The sequence below is a fragment of the Diabrotica undecimpunctata genome, chromosome 3, assembly GCF_040954645.1.
Source record: "Diabrotica undecimpunctata isolate CICGRU chromosome 3, icDiaUnde3, whole genome shotgun sequence".
Lineage (NCBI taxonomy): Eukaryota > Metazoa > Arthropoda > Insecta > Coleoptera > Chrysomelidae > Diabrotica > Diabrotica undecimpunctata.
In genome coordinates this window covers 121,386,555-121,405,625 of record NC_092805.1, presented here as the reverse complement: position 1 = coordinate 121,405,625, position 19,071 = coordinate 121,386,555, and the positions used below count along the sequence as shown (strand labels likewise).

Genomic DNA, 19,071 nt, shown 5'->3' with positions numbered 1-19,071 from the left:
TAAATGCTATAATGGTACGAAGAAATGCATACCACGAACTGATAAAACAAGCTATTCACTCTCCCATTATGATAATCAAAGTACTACCAAAGGGTATGGATACAAAATATTGCACAACACTCAAATTCCAGGTCATTAATTATAATGTATTTAGTATAACAACTGCATTAGTTGACTCTTATTGGCTAACAATGAATCGGTGCAGGATCAATTCCTACATACCTCAAAACTATCTATCTATACAGCCCGTAATGTTCCACGTCTCTCTATTGTAGGCAGTTTGTATCCATTTCGGACCTGCGTGTCTCTTCAAGTCATCTGACCATCGCATTTGTGGCCTTCCTCATTTTCGTTTGTAACTATATGGTCTCCAGTGTATAATCATCTTATTCCATATGTCGTCTTTCTGTCTTATGGTATGTCCAGCGAACTTCCACTTAAGTTTTGCTATCTGCGTTAATACATCGGTCACTTTTGTTTTGTTGCGGATCCAAGTATTTCTTTTCTTGTCTGATAGTCTGATGTTCAGCATTTGCCTTTCCATGGCTCTTTGGGTCTTTGCGAACAAAACTAACTTTGGGCATCAAAACTAACTTTTCAGGTTAGATCCACAATCTTTTATATTTATACGGTTATCTGTAAGATGTGATTCTTCACCATGCATTACAGTCTTGTCTAGCGATGAAGGCTAAGGCTCCAATGAAAATGCTATATTGGTTTCATCTAGCTGCAGGTATTTGCAAGGACCAGTGTCTGTTAAACCCAGATCGAAGGTAAAACATCTTCAAACACCAAAAATTACCTTTGAACTTAAAAACTAAGGTATTTGAAGTAGGTGCATACCTATTATAAAATACGGAGACAGTATACCAGGAACAACTTAGAAAAACAAAACTCAAGGGGATGAAACAACATGCTGTTAAGATCACTGTGAGTGATTGATTAACAAGAAGCAAAACCAAACCGAAAGACGTAATCGAAGAGGTTCAAAACTAAAATAGAGATTAGCTTAACAAAATGAAAGAAGAATGATGATGATAAATGTAAATGAAGATTGAAGATAGAATAAAAAGATTGGACGCTGCAGACCACACAAAAAGATAAAGAGATCGACCACAAATGAGATGTAACGATGATTTTAAGCAATCAGCAGCAGGTCCAATATGGAAAAGACAAACTGAAAACAGATATGAGTGAACATGAATGGAAGATGTTTATATTCATAATGTGAATAGATAATGAACATTTAGGTAGATTAATAGATCGATAGACTAGAAAATCCGATGCATGCGCTAATGAGGTAGATGTAGTTGTTATAATCGACAGTTGTTTTTATAAAAAAAGTATGCGATATACTTTATAGGTTAAATTTGAACAATTTATGAGTTACTACTCTACACATCTTTTTTCGTTCAGATAATTTTTGTGAATGTAAAAACTATATGATTAATGGATTTGCTTTGTATTTAATCATGTTATTCAAGTTATGGTGGAACATTTTAATTGTTTGCTTTTCACATTTAAAAATGTAGTAATAAAGATCCATTGTTTCATAATTTTAAATAAGCAATTATGCTGATAAAATGTGTGGCTATCTACCATCCGAGTGCAATGATATCAATTTATTCCTCACTTTTTGTCTTTTATAATTTAGACTACTATCTGCTTCCTCTTATGGTGTAGTCATTGATTAGATAATGGAAAGCTTAACTTATTTTTAGAACAAGGGGAACTTTTCTTGACAATAATAATATGTACCGGATATATAGGTATGGAATGCAATTGTTGAATCAGATCAGTTACTGTGAGTCATATTTAACAATTGTGACGTCTAACAAAGAGGAATGTGTGACTTACAGGAAATGTGTATTTAGGTTTTTAACAAATCCGATTATTTGTTTTCGCAAAATATCTTTTTGGCTGTATTAATAATTTATATATCTTAGTAATAATATTTTGGATTTAGTTCGATCCTTCTTGTTCTTCTTTTGGCATCATAACCCTGGATGGGTCTTTGCCTGTCTGGCTATGTCTTTCCATTCAGACCTTTGTTGTGCTTTTCTCTTCAGTTGTCTTACATTTATAGTTTTCAGTTCGTCTTCCACGTCATCCAAACATCTCGTTGTGAATCTTCCTTTTTTCGTCTTTCTATCGACTTCCATTTTCTTTGTTGATTTTGTACCTCCTTGTCTCTGGAGATGTACTATCCATGAAAGTCTATGACTTTAAACAAATCTTACAATATCGTGCCCTTCATTCAATTCATTAATCTCGTTATTCATTAATTCCTCTGATTCTTTATGTGCCGTCTTCTTCTTGCACCGGGCTGTATACTTTTCTCAGTATGTTTCTTTAGAATGTCTTGAGTTGCGCTTCATCTTTTTTTTGTCATTACACAGGTCCCACAACCATAGATTACTACGGGTCTAATTAATGTTCTGTAAATAGAACATAGTCATTTTGGTTCTTTTGTCTTATTAATTTCGATGCCATCAATGTTTTGTTAGCAAGAATGTACGATTTTCACGGGAAATACCTACATTAGTTTCGCTACTTACGGAATTATTTTGATTGATTTCTGTGCCCAGATATCTGAAAGATTTTCTTTGTCAGGTGTTCTTTTGACGGTCATGTACTTGGTTTGCGTTTCGCTTATTTTAAGCCCTTTTTTTCTTGCCTCGATTGAACACTTCCATTAGTTCTTTCTTGCTCCTGCTGATGATAGCTGCATGTGCAATAATTTGTCTTGATTTGATATTTATATGGCCGGTTACATTGGTTTTTCTAACGACTGCTTTAAAAACTAGGTTTAACAGCATGGTTGATAGTGCGCCTCCTGTGTCACTCCCTCATTGATATCAAATAGGGGAGTCAGTTTCAGACTTTGGACCCTTCAACGTTGCAACCTGCATACCTAGATTACGAATATCTTCCAACATTTTCTTTCTTTTCACACAATCATACACAATACTAATGCAACACACAATACACGAACACACATACACAAACGCATAATACACATACAAATATTACAGAAACACACAAAAATAATCAGTTGATGTCCCGACGACACAAAATTACAAAATTCACCCTCAGATTCTTCAACTAGAAGCATGGCTGTTGCCTAGAAGACCGTGGCCAAGTAAGTTAACCGTTAATTTTTAAGAGACATAACCCCTTCAACAACTTTGGCGGTTATATTATTTTCGCATAATTCTTAAAAATCTTGTTTGAAAACGAATTCCGGAGTGGAAATCGAAGTGTCAAATAATAGTTATACTTTATTTGTTTGCAACTGGTAGCTCATTACAAATGCAAATTTTCACTGAACTTCAAACAGTAGGTAAAGTGGTCAAATTGAAATCACTCAAAATAATATCCTCTCCTGTTGTAATGTAGCTTTAGATACTATTTTTCAAAGAGTCCACCCTGTTCACATATAAATAACAATACAAACCCATGGATTATATACCTTATACCTAGCAGGTATGAAAATCAAGATTATTATCAAAAAACGTACAGATTTATAAATAATTAATGTTAATTTTTGGTAGTATTAATAACATTTAAGAAGTGTGCATAAATTAAAACTTACTGATTCACTTATAAACATCCATTCAGTATCCATCTCTTCCTCTTCTTCTGTGCCAGATTTGTTGTCTGGCCTGGTTTGATTGGAATGATTATAGATTGACAAAGTTCTTTAATGTTATTATCTGCAGTCCACAATCTTTCTTCCTCTTTTTTTTTACGTGGTTTACGGCATTGGTCCACTTATCTTTTGTTACGTTTTTTGGAATTTAATAAAAATTGTTTGACATCCTTCAATTTAAAAGTTGTATTTTGTCTGACCGCTTCACCTTTTACTTGAACCCATATTAACTCTATTGGATTTAGTTGACAATGATAAGGTGGCAAACGTAATACCGATAATGCTTTTGTTTTTGCCATTTCGTCAATGACATCTTTTTTATTTTATGTTGCAGTGCAATTCGTAATAATTCCGTTTTAACTATAGTCTGATCATCCGATATTGTTTGTTTTGCGTTGGAGCCAGTCAATTATATCTACTTTTTCCATGAGACCGTCGATAACTTTTCCACTAATTTTGACTGGTAGCTGGTGTTATCAAAAACAACAACAGCAATATTTGGTAGACAATTCAATTCGTCATCATCATCATCTTCGGCTGAATCAATAATTATAGAGCTAATGTCTTCACGATCAAAAACAATTTCTATACCCAACCAGCGCTGTATCTCAGATTCTTTTTGGCCATACTTCTGGTTTAATTTGGGCCAGGAACGCGTACCACACTGCCAAAGACTTTGCAGTAGAACTGCCATTTGTACCTAAATGACCAAATGAAACGGTCAGGTGGTCGATAAACCCGGCCCATTAGAAAGAGATGGAGGGACTGCTTTGCGTCAGTTTTCTCTGTCGCACTGGGGGAACGCGACTCTATTGTAGCGGTCAGTCTATTTTTATTATATGTCTATGTAAATAACACCACCTAACCTACAATTCACAAACAAAATAACAACAGGGCGCGAGAAATGAACTGACAATACTGCAATATTTTGCCAGCTGTTAATTCACTAAAAGTCACTAGATTATATCAGAATCTATGCATAGGGAGTTTGCTGTATGGCTGGACATTAAAAGATACTAGAATGACATCATTTTATTCTTATCGTAAAAGAACTATATTTATTCTATGTGATATGAAGGTATCAGAATTAAAAAAAAATTTTTTTGTTAAAATCCTTTATAAATTAAAAAATTCAAACGGGATATGTCATGAAGACAAAACGTTTTCGGAATCCATATTCCATCATCAGTGTCCTAAAAGCTATATAACCACTGTAATTAAAAAGAACATGAAGTTTAAATTTTGACCAAGGTTGATACAAAATGTGGTTAATACTTACTAGGTGTACATGTTTTGAGCCACTAAATAACTGGGTAAAAACCCGTTAAAAGGTATATGTTACAAAAACATAATGACGCTATTAGATTTTTGTTTTGATACAGGGCAGCGACAGCCGCTTATCCGTATTTCGACCTCTTTAGGTCTCCTCAGAGCGGTATAGCCACTACTCTGAACCAAAACAAAAATATTTCCAGTCCTAGACAATAGTTATCAAAATAACTATATACGGACGTTACTACGCCATCTAAAAACAAAAAGAGAAATCAAACGATTTCTACCTGGCGAAACCGAATTCAAATTTTTACCACTGCGCTTCCTAAAACTTGCGAAGCAAACAGCTTAATGAATTACTCGGCAAGGGAATCTAAAATTGCATTCCACATGCCGTTCATCATGGTCAAAATTCGTAGTGAATTCAGTTTCTGCTACTCCAAAGGGAGTAAAGTAATAAAACGTAATGACGGTATTAGATTTTTGTTCTCTGATTTTTGATTTTGCTTCGCAAGTTTTAGGAAGCGCAGTGGTAAAAATTTGAATTCGGTTTTGCCAGGTAGAAATCGTTTGATTTCTCTTTTTGTATATGTTACAATTTAGTTTACATTACATTATTTAGTCTTATTAGGATGTCAGATGTCAGGGTATCAAATTTTATTAATTCTTTCTTATGAATTCTATAGCATGATCATCGTATACTTATTTTTCTCTCCGTTATAAATTTTATAGACGTTTAAAGAATTATCTATCAATTAGGATTTTACATACTTAACATAAATTATGTAAATACGTAAAAAAGTAACACAAGAGGAAAACTATTGACATAAAGAATGAGTGAAAAAGCCAGCATGGATGAGTAAATATAGTTCGTCCCAAACCCTTCTTTCAGTGCGTCATAGTTGATCGAATTCTCTCTAACACATTAAGCTAGAAGTGACAGAAAAAAACGTGAGTCTGTGATTATTATACATAGAACTTAAAAAATTATTTATCGTAAAGCTAATTTTACTTGCGGATGTATAATTGGTTGGAGTTTAGAATACGCTAAATAGATATCCAATCAATGATGCGCATAAATATAATTTGATGCAGATTGTCTCGATCGTGACAGTACTTTCACATTGAAAATTTAATTTTGTATTTATTGTCATAAAAATATTTTAAATATGCCGAGATATATCGAGAAAGAACAAAGACTAATATTAAAATTATTAAATTATTTTCAATTAGAAAAAGACAGATTACCATCCTGCAACTGTCAAATTTATCTAAAATGTCATGCAATAATTCTCGAAATTCTTAAAATCCTATATGACGTCAAAATTAGTGACGCACTGAAAGAAGGGTTTGGGACAGACTGTAGAAAGAAAATACACATAGTATTTTTATATGTCGGTACTTAAAGTAATGATAAATCTTCATAAGTTCCTGCGATATACTTATTATTACATTGTTAATCATTTACTAAACTATTGTTTATCGGTCTATTCCACTGAAGGGAACTGCCTCTTTATAATTTCATTAAAAATATCAAATATATGCTATAAAAATATCCGGTTTCACTTATCCTCCGTTCTTCGGCATGTCTCCCGACTACATAGAATTAATTTTCCTACATATTTATTTCTTGAGATAAGTTCAATAGGCGGACCTCTTTAGCACTTAACCATAACAATCTAATAAATTTATGGTGCCCCCGGTATTTTGTTCATCTTTTGACACTCCTCACCACAAGGTCCTAAAACTAAACATATAAACATTAAATAAGTTAAAGAATGCTACCCAAAACATCTGGCGCTTATAGCCTTAAATAAAGACGAAAACCAGTGCCTTTGTCTCTCTTTATGGCACTTAACACTTTTTATTGACCCCTAATAATTCCACCAAAAATATTTTGTTATATACATGTTCTTAGTTGATGGTTACTTTCATTTTTATGTTGAAAATTGCGGAAATCATTGAAGGTCATTACTATTAATCTATTTAATCTTTAATAATTTGAAAACGCTTATTTTAATCTGTTTTAGAATTTTATCCTTAGGGAAAATATAAAGCAATTAAAATAATCACTTAATAGATGTGTGTTGCTGTCGAAGCAGTTGTCGTGTGTAAATCATTTAGAAAAAAATTCATCTATGTAGAATCTGTGGACAAATACTTGAAAACTGTGATGCGATTCCTTCTTAATTTGTAGGGGAGACCGGGGTTTGTTGACTTATTTTTTTATTAATTAATTTTTACTGATTTATTGTTTGCATACTGTTAAATTCAAGTATGTCAGCTGGTCCTATTCTCCTTCAGGAATATATTTTCAATGTATTCTAATTCTCCGTAGAAAAAAGTTTCAAGCAAATTTTAATTGCCTTGCAAATTAAGTCAACTAGCCCCGAGTGCAGGTTTAGTTGACTAACGGCCTGGGGTTAGTTGACTCAATATTTTTTTAGTAATATAAGGGTAATAGTAGTGACACAATCCAAAAACAAATGCAGATTAAATTTTTCACGTTTATTTTGACTATTAGAATTTAGAAAATCTAACAATTAAAAGCGAAACTCACAAATCATCATCTGAATCACAATTGATGCAAATGAAAAAAGTGATATTACTTTTGTTCGTGCATTTGATGTGAGCCCATCTGCTGCAATGGGTGCATTGCACCCAGTCATCACTTCTAGTGCTATTTCGATAGAGTTATTCACATACTAAGCACTCAGTTTCAGCCTCAGATTCCCAGTCATGATGAGATGCAGACGTAGATGGAATCGGGTCTTTTCTCACCGGAAAAGAAATTTTCGACCGTCTCTAATTTTCCTGTTGTTGATATCTTTCGCGAGAGCATATTTTTATCGGAGTATCGATTAATCCAGCAGTTTGCCTCTTCTTCCGTGATTTTCTCGAATTTTGTCAAAGACCCGCTTTTGGAAACTGCTTTACTTCTACAGGGGAAAGTAATATCGAACTTGCAGGTTCTATTTTTGTCGATGCGACTGTGTTTGCAGACAAATTATCGTTGACATCTGAGACATGTTCTAGAATTTTTAGTGGATTCTCTATAATTTTAGCTTGCTCCACTGTTGAAATTTTTCTGTTGTTTTCGGTAGCGTTTCGTTTTTCATTTGCTAGTGTGGCATTCCTTCTTCATTTGACGTGTCTGTCTGTCACATATGATGGCAAGAGGATGTGAACTCTCTGTGAAGATACCCTCATTCAGAGGACATGTCCCTATTTTACTGAATCCAGCCATTATATTGGTTGTCGTAGCAGCTCGAGGCAGACTTAATTTTACAATGCCAACAACATTTATGGGAAATGTCTTACCTGGATTGTTCACATTCCAGTTATCCATAGTTGAATTGCAGTATTTTTCGGGGGTCCGTAAACATTCCTATCTAGAGGCTGCAATGTATGCGAGCAGTGCGGAGGGAAAGATAAAACTGTTGCTATGTTTTCCTTACAAATATCTAGGAAAAAAAGGTGGGATTCATGGTTGTCGAACAGCAAAAGTATAATGCGTTCCTGAGAACATCTTGTGTGGAACACAAAATGGTTAACAAATTCACAAAATGTTGTTCTTTTATCCATACTGATAGATTTGGATAATGTTGGTTCTCAACATTATCCAAGTTCAAACGTTCAAAAGTTCACACCATCCAGTCCATCCAGAGTAAGTAATTACTAAAAATAATAACTTAACACAGATGATTCTAGATTTCGCATTCTCAATGACACAAAACACAAGCGACCATAACAGCGATATTGTAAAATGGAGGCGCAAGAGTGGGCAGTTTAGATATCGTGTCTACAGGCGACATCTGTTACACATTAGATGAACTAACCACTTTAGTCAACTAGCCCCGGTCTCGCCTATGCAAAACTTGGACTAGCAGAAATAAAACAAAGTAATAATTAGAATATTACAATTTTATAAAGAAAGTAATATATTTGATAAGCAATAAAAAAATATTTCGCTTAACAGTATTAACGCAAATAAAAAACATTTTCTATTTTATCCTTTCTTATCTAATCAAACCGTTTTACTTCCATGTAAATAAAAACTTTCTCTAGGATCACGGGAAAATACAGCTTATATCGACATAACTAAATTTTATGGAAATGATAGGTCCACGCCTTAAACTCGATATTTGTTTTCCGAATATTTCATTTCGACTATCTAAGAAAAATTGTACACAAACTTAAATTAAACAAATATTTACAGGGTATATTTGAAGAAACAATATCTTAAACCAACATTTGTTATCTAAAATCCAACACTAGAGCTCTATAGTCACGTAATATGTCAGAATTAGTCGGTTTTATTGATATGCACTTACTATATAAGTGCGCACTACTTGAATTTGTTAATTTTGTTGATAAAAGTTAAAATAATCAGAACTAACCTATTCCAAAAAGAAAACAAAGGAATATTTGAATCTTTTGTATCTCTCTGTGACTTTAGGTTAGGTCAGTTTAATGAAGGTAGATTATTTTACAGTATCAATCTCTTTTGCAAATCTTATGCTCTGAATCTTATTTTTGATTCACATAAAACGTAAAAATGAAAAAAAATGATTGAGGCTGTATCGATCTCAAAAAATATGAATAACCCCGTAAAAACTCACAAAAACCTTTAAAAGTCCTGAAATACATGGTTGTTTTTGGGGATTTTAAGGTGTTTCGCCCAATTTTGAATGTTCTAAAGTATCCAGTTACTTCAAATTTAACTTATAAAAAACCATGATTTGATCTTTTATGAAATCTATTAAATGAAGAAAATCCCCAAAAAAAAGGTTTGGAATAAGAACAGGAATGTAGTTTTTGATTAATTACACAAAATAACGAGACATGTCATGGCAATTTTAGGTTATGTACACACAACATATAGGTCTATAAAAAATACACAAGTTTTCTAAAAACCGTATGCGTATGAATTTTTTGAAATTTTTAAAAATATTGCAACCTATTCAAAAAAAAAAATAAAAATGAAAAATTACTTTTTTTATAGGTGTGGGTGGGGGGAGGGGTGACGGGTTAAAATTGCGCTTAGTCTTATTTTTTTAATCACATAGTACGTAAAAAAATGAAAAAAATTGAATTCTGGGAGTGAGGACATTTTGCCTATCTTAACGTGGAGTCTTTCTGTTTGTAGCTCGTTTTAAGGCAAATATTTTATCCACAACTCTTCTATTCTTCCTGAAACTACTTTGAGATACTTCTTTATAACTCTTTTTTTTAATATGGTACATTACACTTTTTCTGAACATTTTTTTTCCATTTTTTCAGTAATTATTTTTTCTACCTCACTGAAATCTGGTAAGTTTTCTATAGTTACCGATTCCAATTTTGTTTCTTCGCTATCATAATCCTCTTCCATTGTTACCATATGGAAAATGCTCTTTTCATCTCTCCCAAAGTTCAGTGTCATATGTTAAGTAGATATTTTTGCTTAGTTTTATAAAACATAGTAACATTCTATAACAGCAACTCTTTTCTTTCACTACATGGTTTCAATTAGGCTTTGCCTGTTCCCTCTTTACAAAGGTATTATGACCATCTTTTTCAAAGTCTTCCAACATATCTCTACCCGTCCTAATTATTGTTAACCTCTGTATAAGATGAATTTAAAACAACAACCAGATTATCTCATACTCCGACGAATAGTATTCATTACAATTGGACGTTACAAAACCGTTCACTGATACACAATTTCCCCATAGGCATTATTGCGATTAACATATTCTTTCATTAACATTCTTTCTATTATTATGTGTGTTATACGGGCCTGTGAAATACCTAGCAATCATCCTCAATTAAATAATTTTGATATAGGGGTGTCAGACATTTTTTCCTTTTTCAATTTATGCCAAATGCGTTCTTAAATTAATCTATTGTAGCAATGGTTATTGTTAAGTGTCTTCAATTGGAATACAGAGTGTTTTTGCCACGGCGGTTTCTTTTTGACGTTCTCTTATTAAGTTTTAATTTAGACTCACATAGTCGTGAGAAATATTTCTTCGAGAATGCACCGATAGAAAATATATATAAAAGTTAAACACCTAACAAAAAACCACTTTATAGTAAAAAATTAATACCTGAAAAAGCGAAATGATGCGGACCCAAAAGGAAAAGAACGATTATAAATAATCTGTGGAAAATAATCTAACCAATAAAAACATTTATTAAAAAAGAGAGCCATTTAAATTTTTATACAGTCCAGATAAACTATCCACCTTAAATAACTTTTGAACTTTTAATTTTTAGGAAAAACGCAAAAATACGTCAATTAATATTTGAAGGGGGGGGACATTATATCATATTTAAGGTTGCTGGGGAATGCACCCTCTCCCCCTTATCATCCATTTATTTATTTTTAAGGATTTCCCCGTTTTTTATTTTATATTTGGATCCCCCTTTTTGTACTGATTTCAAAAATTTATAATACACTTGGCTTGAAGTGATTAGTTTGTGAGTTTTTTTCTTTTTTCAATTTTTTTTAACAAGATTATGATGTAACAAATTAGGTTGTAGCATAATTTAAACTTTTTAAATATTTAACCGTACTATTTGTATATACAAAAACCAAGAAACAAAAAACTTCCTTTTTATTAAAGTTTTAACATAGATATTCATATTATTTCGACATTTATTTCAATCGGTTAATAGAATATTTTAATACGTGTGCAATTTGATCGCTAAAATGGTTTACACTTTGTAAGAAAGAATCGAAATTGTAGGTTTATACTACAAAAATAATAATTGTGCAAGAGCTGCTGCTAGAATTTTTAATGAAACACACCACAATAGACATGCAACTCATAAGTATGTGATTGAACTGATGCAGAAATTTAGAGCAACAGGGTCAGTTTGCAATAAAAAACATAACCGAAAGGGACCTGTAAATAACGAAGCAATCAAAGTAGCCGTTTTAGGGCAAGTTAACTTAGAGCCTGAGCAAAATCACAGTCACTGTCAACAATAAGCAGAGCAATCTATATTTCATCTTCTACAACCTTCCGAGTCTTCCAGAAGTTTCATCCATATAAAATTAAATTAGTACAAGAGTTAAATGAAGATTTTAATCGTCTCTTCAATAGTAGACAATGATGATAACCTTTTCGATGATTTGGTTGTATTTCAACACGATAAAGCTCCTCCACGCTTTGCTTTACCTGTGCGACAATTTTTAGAGGAGGACAGATGATGGATTGGCTACCTAGGTCACCGTATTTAATACCCTTAGACTTCTTCTTATGGGGGTATTTAAAAACAAAAATTTAGGCTACTTAACCAGAATCTCTAGGTGATTTACGACAAAGAATAGAGGATGAATGTCAACAATTAAGTGCAGACGTGTTAAGCAATATCAGAGATGAATTTCAAAATAGATTTTACTACTGTATGGAAGAGAACCCCAGTTATTTTAAACAATTATTGTAAAAATTTTTGGTAGCGAAATGTTCATTCTAAATGTTTGTAATAAAATTGTTAAAAAATATTTTTTTCAATCCAGTTTTCTTGCTTTTTTATTTATTTTTCTCATAAACTAATCACTTTAACCATCTGAAATCAGTACAAAGAGGAGAATAGAAATATCAAATAAAAACAGGGGGAAGTAATTAAATATGATATAATGTCTCCCTCTTCAAATATTAATTGACGTGTTTTTGGGTTTTTCCTAAAAGTTAGAAGTTCAAAAGTTATTTGGTGGATAGTTTTATCTAAAAAGCACTGTATAATAAATATTGAATATATGTATTTTTACTGAAAACAGACAAATATGGATAATTACGTTCAAGTTCATACTAATATTCAACAAAACTTTTTCTGTACTTTTTCAGGATTCCCATTATTAATAAATATCTCCTTTATTAATCCGTGAAACTATTATTGTATCTAATATAAAGTTAAGAAGAATAGTTTCCCTTATTGTAGTTGTCTTTACAGTTATTGAGTCTTTGAGATTTTGAAGCGTGAATCCTAATTAAAAGTATAATTAATTATAAAGTATTCAAGCTAAAATCTAATACTGCCCCATATATTATTGAAAAAGTTCACCGTATTAAAAGACAGTCGACTAAACGTCAGTTAGCAATCATACTTGGTATCTGAAATGTTAGTGTGCACATAAGATTTGAAAATGTAAAAATTTGCACCACTGGGTTGCTCACATCCGAGTAAAAGCTTAATCGTTTGAATATTTCTTTTATACCTTTTGTAAAAAAAGGCAAAAACCTTTAAATATTAGAATTTCCACTCCTGAAATCGTTTTCACAAAAGATTATTCTAAAAATTCTGCGACAATGTATAACCAAGTTGTTATTAGGTTATGTCTTTTCAAAATTTAAAGTTGTCATCTTTGGCCTCGAACTTATAGGCAACAGCATGCTTATGGTTGAAAAAAATTGAGGGTAGTGTTCTTACCTTACGAATATCAACTTCTGGTTGTCTTGTGTGTTTTTTGTATTATACGTTTGTATAATGTGTATCGTAGTTGTGTTTGTGTAACGTGGATTTGTGTTTATGTATTTTGTGTTGCATATGTATGTATCGTGTATAAATTGTAGGTGATATTTCTCCGACTTCGTATTACTCTGCTATTGTTGGTATATCCTTGTTATTGACTTCTTCTTTAAGTATTGGCAACCAAAGCTTGCTGATGGGTTGGCTACACATTTTGATACGTTCAGTAAGATGAGAGTTGCTTCTTTGACTTTTCTCTTTTTCAATGTTTCTTTCATGATTATTGATGCATCTTTCCATTGTATTTTATGCTCGTTGTCCCAGGCATATCTGGGATTTTTCGAAATTTTTTGCGGATTTTTCCACCTAAAAATTGTTGCATTCACTGGTTATTTTATAGATGCATTTTTTTATCCTTCTTGTGTGTTGTTGGGTTTGGTTTTGGCCAGGATAGATATCAGTGTATTGGTTGTTTTGAATGCTGTTATGATGTCCTTGTTTCCTATCCTTTTCAATTTTTCTGATAAGCCATTTACATATGATATTGTTGCCATCTTTGAATCCCTTCTTGTTTCTGGATTGCTTGTGATGTTTTGTTGTTTCTGGTATTTCTGGAATTTCTTTTTTATAAATGACAATAGCTAGTCATTATTTGTTAAAATCTTTGATAACAGGTTTTTTTTCTTCCTAAAATGTATTTTCATTGGAGCAGGTGATTGTGGAGCAGATGTTTATTACGTTGTGGTTGGAGTGGTAATTTAAATATCTGTTGGTGTGAGTTGGTTTTCTGTAGACTTTGGTTGCATATCCTGTGCAAAAACTTTTTTGTCGATAGTAAAAATTTATGCTAACTGTATTTTGGACTTCTTATGGAATTATGTTTTTTGGATCGGTCTCGTTTGGTAAAGAAATAAGCATTTTGCGACGCATCTGGTCGTAGTAGCTCTTTTATTGCAATATGCAAAGTCAATGAATAGAGTTTAACGTTAGTATCTTAAATTTGGTTGTCAACGTTTATCATCTGTTTCCAAGTTTCAACAGTAATATCTGTAAACATGTTAGAAAAATCATAAACTAATACCTATTCATAATTTGTGCATATTGTTCACTACTTTTAAAAACACACTTTAGTTCACAAATCATTATTGAAATAAAAAAGCAGGCTAGAAAACTAGAAGTCATTTAAAAATAATTTCTATTTTTACAAATTTATAAAGGTGTTATAAATTTTACAAATTTAAATACCGATCGGTCAGTAAGTCCCAGGTCTAACCCGTGACATGGCGACTCAAATGAATTATTCATATGACATTTAATCAGTGTCAACCTTCAAAAGCATACTGTAAAAACTTTATCTATTTTGGATTATTATTTACCGAGTTACAGTGCTTGGAGTGGCGCTACTTTTGTGATTTTTATAAAAAATGGATTCAAAGCAATTTCGTGTGTTGATTTATCACTGTTAATGGATAAGAAAAAATACCGTCCACACTGAGCAATGCCTCAAAAAGTTTACCGATACTGAGCCCCATCGATTACAAACATTAAACGATAGTTTGCTGAATTCAAACGCGGTCGTACCGACATCAACGATGCTGAGTGCTCTGGAAGGCCAAATGATGCAGTTAACCCCGAAAACATCAAAAAAAAAAAAAAATAGTTGAAAATTATTATGAAAGGCAAAGTGAAGTTGCGAGAGATAAACTCTAAAGTTATTAAAGGGTAGCGTTGTCACTATTATACACGAACATTTGTCTATGAGAAAGCTGGGTGAGTGCACACCAGAGCAAAAACAACAACGAATTGATGAGTCTCGGTGCTGTTGGGACATATTTAAGCGGAATAAGTCAGAGTTTTTGCATCGGTATATTACAATGGATTACTTCACTTCTCTCTTTCGTCAAATAGGCAATCATCTGAGTGGACAGCACCCGGAAAAAGCTGTCCAACTCCACCAAAGACGAAACAAACCGCCGGAAAGTCTATGGCCTCTTCATTTCGGGACCCGCTAGGAAATATTTTCATTAACTATTTGAAACATGAAGAAACAACCCACAGCAACTACTGGATTGGTTTATTGGAGTGATTGAAATCGCAAAGAAAAGGGCTCATTTATTGAAGAAAAAAGTGTTGTTTTATCAAGACAATGCACCGTGTCACATCTCGATGAAAACGATGACAAAATACACGATTGGGCTTTGAGTTGCTTCCACACCCACCGTATAGTCCAGATCTGGCACCCAGCGATTACTATTTATTTTTTTCGATTTAAAAAATGCTCCGTGGCACGAGATATCGCTCCGATGAGGAAGTAATTGCCGAGGGCGGCGTCGAAAAATTAGAATGTTGTTGGAAATATTGTATCGCCGCTAAAGGAGATTATTTTGATAATAAAGCATAATTTTTGCAAAAAAGGTACTTTTACTAGTTGGGTCCGGGACGTATTAACCGACGTGATATAAGATGAGTGTTTCTATTAATATCTTCTTATTTTAAACATGTCATCATCTCCCAGAAACAAATTCGTCTAATTCGCCTATAAGGAATGGTATATTATGATAGTATTTAGTAGGTAAGGTTTGCCCTTCCTGAATAAAGTTTTCTGATCTCTTTTACTGTTTATCGGACCAACTTCAAGCTGATGCATGTTTTTTGATAATTATAAATATTAAAGCTATTGTTTTAATATTTTTGTAGATCCGGCAATTCTGAACTTTAACTCTTTGTCTTTGTTAAGTAACGGGCGCTAAAAGTTTCTGAAATATTCGAGTAAATTGAAATTAAAAGTTAAGATAATTAATTATGTAAAAACCAATCAACTTCTTCCATTAACTGCCAGCATTCAGCTAAAAACTGCTGAATTATCCAATTAGTTTGAAAGGAAAATTCCAGGTAATAAAAACGAATAATTTGGTGAGATTTTTATTAAATTTACACCGTAATTTTTGGAAGTTATCTGAATTTTAAACAATCAATACAGCTGCGTTATTCTTCTTTTTCTTCTTGCCAAAGAATTTTGAGTTACCTTCGTTATCTCTACAAAAAATAATTTTAAACTCGTAAGAAATCTTTCGGATTAGCTACTTGTCATTTTACTGTGTAAACATCCACACACATTTGGTTATACAGTTCATTGGGGTGACGAGGATTGGTCCAGGTAGATCAAGGATGAATGATGTCAATGCTCTCCAGGCACTCCTCCATAACCCCCCTCGTAGCACGCTGATGCACTATGAAAGGCTACTATTATAATGTTTGTCACTTGAGTCTTGCGAAACGAAACTCGCGCTTGAAGACTTCTCCACGAGAAGTCCAAGACAGCGTGAGTCGTTTTTTCTTCTGGTCTACCAGAGCATTTCGGCTTAGCAGAGTCCAGAGTCTCAACACTCGGATGGGAAAATGTTTCTCCCTTGCCCGGTATTTTAATATTTTCTGAGCATTTTTTTGTTGGAATGTGTCTTTTTTGTATTAGTTTTTTGTTATTTTTTGGGTATTTTTTATCAGCTAAGGGTGGGAGTTAGTCAAGTGTTGCAGAGCTACTTACATGCTATCTCTTAGTTATTGCCAAGCAGTTGCTGTTTGAGTCTTCTGTGGTTCCATTGGCAGAAGACATCATACCTTAATAACTTTCGCAGGATGTGGTTGGGATGGTCCATTAGTTCGGCGAATTTTGTTCTTGCTTTGTTGTCCATCTGATTTAATACTCTGATCTATTGGATGTCTCTGAAAAGGAATCTTTCCGCTACGTATCGAGGGAAGTTTGCTGATTATCGTGGTGCTCTATTGTGGATAGCTTGGATCTTCTTTCGGTTTGTCTTGCAAGTCCCCATGTGAGAGACGCGTATGTCAGGATGGGCAGTACGATGCTGTTGATAAGCCTGGTCTTTGTTCGGAATATTAATTTGCTTCCTCTCCCAGTTAGGCTTCTGGTATTAGTTTGTATTATTTTTGACTTTTGTACTGTTCTTGTAACATGGGAAATGAATGTGAGTCCCTTTTTCACGGTGACCCCGAGGTATTTTGCTTCATTTTACCATCCGATGGAAATGTCTAACATCTTTAGTGTATAAATATCCTGTAATACATATACATTTTGTATGTCCTAATAAAAGCAGTAATTAAACCAAATTTAGCAAACTATTTTATATACCATTAATATCAATATTGTTAATTTCCATTGAAAGTTGGTTGTCTCCATAAAATGATAGTTCAAAAAACCTAAAAGAAAATATTTCATAAATAAATTTTCAAAAATAGTATAAAAATGACCTGATACGATTTGAAAATAGCACAGGCTATTTAGATTTGTTTGGTACCACGACTTCAATAAAACATGGCGGCGTGATGTCACCGCTGATGTTTCCGTCAATTTTTAATCAATTTCACTGTACTAAAACCGATTTTCTTTGATCTATTACAGTATTTTATCAAATTTATTGGTCTATAATTACAAGTTTCCCGTCATATATTTATGTATGTGTCACAATGTGACAAATGTTTTATCCTTTAGTTGTCAATGATACTAAATTATCAAAAACTCGTTCAGTATCTACATAAACGATTTGCAGTGATTTCACTACACATTTGGATTTCCCAGTTTGATACATAACATTTAAGTGGTGCTTTGTCAACTGATAATTGAAAACTGCAGAAACCTTTAAATAAAACGATCACAGGTAATAATAAATAATTTATAGGTAGGAGCTTTGAAATTTGCTTTACAGATACATTCAGTTGTGTTTTATTAAAGTTTAAATGTAGAAAAAACACTTTTTAAATTGTTCAGGCTGGCTTTTTTTCTTGTTTTCATTTAATATGTTCATAATTCTTAATCTGTTAATTTTTAGATAAATCAAAGTATTTAGCAACATACAGGACACTATAAACTACAATTGTACTGAACATAACAGTTGGTAAAACTTTGGAAGAAAGTATAAATAACGGAATTTACTAACGCAGTCGGTCTATGATAAATGTAGATCTACTATGTTCAACTTAGGTACCCTTACGTTCTGTTTCAACACCATGTGATTCGTATTCATTTCTAAAAACTGTAAATAATGCTTAGATTATTCTATTTTTCTAAAAGAGAATGAATTTTCAAAGCTAGTCAAAATTTTTCGAAGGTTTAAACTGCTGATTTATCGTTAAGCCAATTAAGAGTTTGGATATGTCAAGATTTTACGTAATTTAAATTTCACATATTCACTAATGATATACGATTTTTTCTAAAGGTAGGGAACAACTGAGCTCAATATTGTTTCCCTATCTATATATTTATACATACCAGACTATGGGAGAATGAGGCACGGAGTCGTCAAGCTTGTGAGCATATATGGTTCTACCTATTAATCTTGAAAAATCAAAAAATGGAAAAGAAAATTATTTTTGAAGTGTGTAAAAGTTTTATTTCCCAGCTGAGCGCTTTCGGCTTACAAAGCCATCCTCAAAGCTTTGGTCAAATCAAAAAGTTTCTTGAATTTTGTTGATAGGACATTTGGATCAAAAGATATCGAATTTTTACCGTCCAGCTGATACAAATTTTATTGAACATTGATTTCTCGCGTGTAAGAAACATGCAAAATCGACGTTCGCTTCAAGCGTTGTTCCTAAGAAAACGGTTCGTTCTACAACAAAAATGCTTATAAACATTTTTGTTTAAAATTATCTCCTCTACATTTTTTATT

General features: G+C 32.8%; 1 protein-coding gene across 4 annotated transcripts in view; it reads left to right on the top strand.

Moving 5' to 3' along the window:
* LOC140437332 (uncharacterized) overlaps positions 1-19,071 on the top strand; it is a 358,898-nt gene that overhangs the window by 89,356 nt on the left and 250,471 nt on the right. The window contains exon 1 of one of the 4 annotated variants that reach the window (XM_072526802.1): positions 17,906-18,060. The exons of the other annotated variants lie outside the window; for them this stretch is intronic. The gene's annotated coding sequence lies outside the window, so the exon portion shown is untranslated. Of the gene's footprint in view, positions 1-17,905; positions 18,061-19,071 lie in introns of those variants that run through there. 4 annotated transcript variants of the gene reach the window in all.